We start from the raw sequence: 5,743 nt of genomic DNA, 5'->3' as shown, positions 1-5,743 counted from the left end.
GCAAAGAAACAGAGTAGCAGGAAATGTGGAAGTGTCACAATTCAGTGTTCTTCTTATAAAGCAACAACCCAACAACTGAGTGCCAAAAATGACCTATGAAAGAGACCATGAAGCTTCATTTGGCATTGAAACACACAAGGGGGAAAGATATTAGGGAAAGACTGATAGGCACAACTCCAGCTGATGCAACTAAAAGCAGTAGGATTTGCCAAGTCTTCATGGTAACCACATGAAATAGATATCACTATCCTTATTTTATAGATGAGGAAACTGGGTAATTAGCAAAACTAGAATTCATACTCAGGTAGGTCACTCTTTCCATATAAGTAAAGTAGACATAAAAGAAGCAAAGAAAAAAGCCATGACCCTTGCCCATATTAGTTGTCATAATCTGTAATTTTCAAACCCATTATCTTAGTAGAATGCCCCCCAGCCCAACATTCTGTGTATCCAAGCTAGGCAGAGATAAATTCCCACTTTACTGTAAGAAAACTGAGAGGCTGATGGGTCCCTGTGGTTACAGAACTGGTTTGAGAAGCAGAGCCAGGGACAAGATCAGAACTCCCTGCTTCCCAGGACAGATCACTATGCTTCACTGTCATAGGATAAATTAGCCAAGCACGCCTATATTCCATCATCTCTTTCCTCTCATGCCTGAGCTACAAAGTGTGGGTGGGAGATGCAAGGATTTTTTGGTCTCATCTCCACCCCTTACTACATACTGCATTTTCTTTTTCTCAAACAGCTAGCATCAAATGACTTGGAAGAGAACATTCACTCTCAGGATTTGGTGGGTTCTTTTGTTTTTGTTTTTGTTTTTTGTGGGTTTTTTTGCGGTATGCGGGCCTCTCACTGTTGTGGCCTCTCCCCTTGCAGAGCACAGGCTCCGGACACGCAGGCTCAGCGACCACGGCTCATGGGCCCAGCCGCTCTGCGGCATGTTGGATCTTCCCGGACCAGGGCATGAACCCGTGTCCCCTGCATCGGCAAGCAGACACTCAACCACTGCGCCACCAGGGAAGCCCAGATTTGGTGTTTTAATTGGTTCCATCTCCCCTAAAGAGTCACCAAGGATATCAAATTCTACTTAATGAGGGACTGAATAAATATTTTAGAAGGGATAGTCTTCTAGGGCTACATAAACCAACATGTTGGTTAGGTCTAGAGATTAAAATATCTAGCAACCCGGTAGGAACTACCTTGCACTGAAAGGGCATCTCTATTTAGAGCTGAGAGTCTCTTTGAACTACATCACTCATGATAAGGATAAAGACTTCCCAGTCCATTGACTAACAAAGATAAGTGTTTAAGTAGCCTAATTATGCCTGAAGTGGCAAATCACCTTTACAAGAAAGCTAATGCTTTTCGCCAATGTATCAACGATCCAACTGTTCCTTTGTCTTCATAATGATTGGGTTGACAAGGCAGGAAACACCTTTAAAATGAAGTTTGTGCACATCTTGATTCATAGTAGCTGTCTGAGGTAGAAAACATTTTTTCAACCAAGGGGGGAAAGTCCCAGCAACTTGGACAGCTGGCAAAATAGAGTATATATTTCAGATTCATGATTTAAAAATGATATCCAAAGATTTGTTTCCAGTGGGTGATGGTAATCTCTGCAAATAAATAAATGAGTCTCTAAGCCACAAGCAACATTGGGAAAATAAATGAGGTTCTGGCTGGAGCCTGCCTGCCATTAAACAGTGGTCCCCAGCTGGTGGGAAAGCCTTCCTTGACCAGTAGGGCATCTTGGGGGTAGGCCACTGGCCCTGTGAGAGAGGAATGTGCCATTTCTAAGGCTAGATAGGCTAAATCAACCCTATTGGTGGGGTAAACAGAGGCATCTAAGAAAGTATTTTTAAAGGTTAAGAATACTTACAGGTGGGTTTCCCTGGTGGTGCAGTGGTTGAGAGTCCACCTGCCGATGCAGGGGACATGGGTTCGTGCCCTGGTCCAGGAAGATCCCACATGCCACAGAGCGGCTGGGCCCGTGAGCCATGGCCGCTGAGCCTGCATGTCCGGAGCCTGTGCTCCGCAATGGGAGAGGCCACAACAGTAAGAGGCCCATGTACCGCAAAAAAGAAAAAAAAAAAAAAAAGAATACTTACAGGTAATAGACGGTGAACTTAGAGACAATTGTGAGAGAAACTGTGAGACCCCTGAATTTCCTTCAGTGTCTCCAACTTTCTTTTTTTTAAAAAACGACTCTGGGAGGAATCATTTTGTGAAGTAAAGAATTCTCCTGTTATATGAATAGCTCTCCTCTCATCTGTGATGCTTTATATGTTTGGATTTTCATATATTGATTATTTTTATATATTCACTTTTTACATTATGTGGAGGTGGGAGAGTCAATAAAAGTCAAGGAAACGTGCATCAAATTATTCAGAAGCACTCTCTTTGATAATTCCCTTTTTGATGGTTGATCAGAGACAATATTCTCCCCATTGAGAGGAGTAGAAGGCTCCTAGTGGAAAACAGTGAAATACAGAATGGCTTCCCAGAGAATGTGGATCTTCATTGGGTTTAATGGACATTAACCCCTTCTTCTAAGACGCTTAGTGCAATCTTCTACGATGGGATTTATAAAACTGAAAGAATTTTTGTGAACACTAATATCATAGGATGCGCCTCAAAAAACTATTTTCAAAATAAATTTGGTGAAAGCTTAATTTTAACTCCCTGCTAGAGAGTCAAAACATATCTGCATAGTAGAGACTAGGAGAAATTCTGTAGTAAAGAAACCTGTTAACATTATTTCATGCACCATTTCCCAAACATTTATCCATGGAACTCACTTTTCTTATAATACCCAACAACTCCTCAAGTGTAACACTCTTTGGAAAATGTGGTTCTAGTTAGGAAAATGTTGAAATAGTCCAACTTCCTCATTTATTGATATTTGGTGGGTGGGAAAAAAACAACCACAGTGGAGAAAAGACACTCTTTTCAATAAGTGGTGTTGGGAAAACTCAACAGCTACATGTAAAAGAAGGAAATTAGAACATTCTCTAACACCATATACAAAAATAAACTCAAAATTGATTAAAGACCAAAAATGTAAGACCTGAAACCACTAAAGCTCCTAGAAGAAAACATAAGCAGAACACTCTTTGACATAAGTCATAACAATATTTTTTAAATCTGTCTCCTAAAGCAAGGGAAATACAAGCAAAAATAAACAAATGTGACCTAATTAAACTTAACAGGTTTTGCACAGCAAAGAAAATCATCGACAAAATGAAAAGACAACCAACTGGATGGGAGAAAATATTTGCAAATCATATGATAAATAAGGGGTTAGTATCCAAAATATATAAGCAGGTCATACAACTCAATATCAAAAAACAAACAATCTAGTGAAAAAACGGCAGAAGACTTGAATAGACATTTTTCCAAAGAAGACATACAGATGGCCAACAGGCACACCAAAAGATGCTCAACATCGTTAATCATCAGAGAAATGCAAATTAAAACCACAACAAAGTATCACCTCACACCTGTCAGAATGGCTATCATTAAAAAGAACACAAATAACAAATGTTGTTGAGGATGTGGAGAAAAGGGAACCCTTGTATACTGTTCGTGGAATGTAAATTGGTGCAGCCACTGTGGAAAACAGTATGGAGGTTTCTCAAAAAGCTTAAAATAAAACTACCATATGACCTAGCAATTCCACTCCTGGGGATATACCTGAAAAAAAATTAAAACACTAATTTGAAAAGATACACGCACCCAATGTTCATAGCAGCATTATTTACAATTGCCAAGATATGGAAGCAACCTAAGTATCTGTTGACAGATGAATGGATAAAGAAGATATGGAATATTATTCAGCCATAAAAAAAATAAATTTTGCCATTTGAAACAACGTGGATGGAACTGGAGGGTATTATGCTAAGTGAAATAAGTCAGACAGATAAAGACAAATACTATATGATATCACTTAGATGTGGAATCCAAAAAATAAAACAAAGTAGCGAATAATAAAAAAAGAAAGAAACAGACTCACATAAATAGAGAACAAACTAGTGGTTACCAATGGAAGGAAGGGGGGAGGGGCAAGATAGAGGTAGGGGATTAAGAGGTACAAACTACTATGTATAAAATAAATCAGCTACAAGGATATATTGTATACCACAGGGAATATAATAACTATAAATGGAGTATAACCTTTAAAAATTGTGAATCACTCTGTTGTATACCTGAAACTTATATAATATTGTACATCAACTATACCTCAATTAAAAAAAAAAGTAAATCTGACGACCAAAAAAATAAAAAAAAAACTACCACCTTGGGCCCAGGCATGGGAAGGGAGTTTTTCAAGTTGATCTATCAATTAGGACCCGGCACCTGATTTAACTTCTACCCACATACTCTCTCCTCCAAATGATCCTGAGGACCACACTCATCAAGGCCTCTTACCTGGCTTTTTGTCATTGGTAAATGGTAATATGGAAGAGTATAGGGCAATGTTTTGTCCTCTGGGAGGGGTACATGTCACTAAGCTAATCTGATGATTTATCTTCCAATATGGTACACCTCCTCTGGAAAGAATCACTCTGGTCCCATTCCAGTGTCATCATGGGTTAAATCAGTGAATGGGAAAGAATGGAAGGTGTCTGGCTATTCCGACCCTCAGTATCACAAGAGCCAGTTGGGGTATATAGTGGTTTGGATGAGAGAATGAGCCCTGGGCCATCCGACTGCTTGAAGAAAGCCCTAAGCAGCTAATGACTCCATTGTTCCACCTCCATTCACATGGCAAAGCATCATACCTGATCATGTACTATTCAGGTCAAAGGTCATGGGAAATCAAAAGGACATACCCTAGCTAAGAGGTTTTGTTCAACTGAAATTAAATTAATGGATGAAATACAACTAAGTGTTTCTCAATTTTAAATTAAATTAAATGTAGAGTCTTTTCAAAATTTATGTCATTTTAAATCCAAAGTAAAAGGAATTGTCCAGATTTCTAGTAAGTGAGAAGAGAAGGGGTTCCTATGATCTCATAATCCAGCTACATCATTTCACAAAGCAGTAAAGACTCAGATAAAATGGTCACACAACTGATTATGAAGATGACAACTAACAGACTTACAGTTCAGAGGTTTTTTTCTCTATAAGTATCACCTCCTAAGAGTCACTTAGAGTTGAAATACACCCTAGCATCAGGATCCATATTAGTGATCTTGTATTTATCATGTTGCTGTCCCTTTTTGTTCCTTCTTTTTTTTCTTTTGATCCCTAGCGTGTTTACTTCTTCCTTGAAACTAAGCTTTCAGAGGTTCAAATTTTGTCTGAAAAAAAAAAGTTTAAGACATTATACTGAAAAAATAGGTATGGATTATTTCTGTTAGTGAATATTTTTAAGAGAATCTCTGAGTTTGAAAACAAAAAATTTTGGAGACTCATAAAATTGGTACAAATGATGTTTAAAAATAGAATGTGATGTCTGCCAAGAAGTTAAACAAAAAATGGCATACGAGTAATTTTTCTGCTTCCATAATACTTATTGTAGAATTCAAGTATTAACCAAGGCTGTGGTGGTTTTCTCTCTGGCAGCACAAGAGAGAAGCTTCCTGGTCCAGGGCCAGAAATGTACCAATATCCCTTCCTATCATCATCTCCACCTCTCCAATTCACTCTTAAGCCCCAAGCACTCATCATAGCTATCAGCCAACAGGAAGTTTAGTCCTGTTCCTCTCACATGTCCCAATCCCACCCCCCCCCCCCATCT

Source organism: Hyperoodon ampullatus (genome assembly GCF_949752795.1).
Source record: "Hyperoodon ampullatus genome assembly, chromosome: 13".
Taxonomy (NCBI): Eukaryota; Metazoa; Chordata; class Mammalia; order Artiodactyla; family Ziphiidae; genus Hyperoodon; species Hyperoodon ampullatus.
This window is presented reverse-complemented; position numbering follows the sequence as displayed.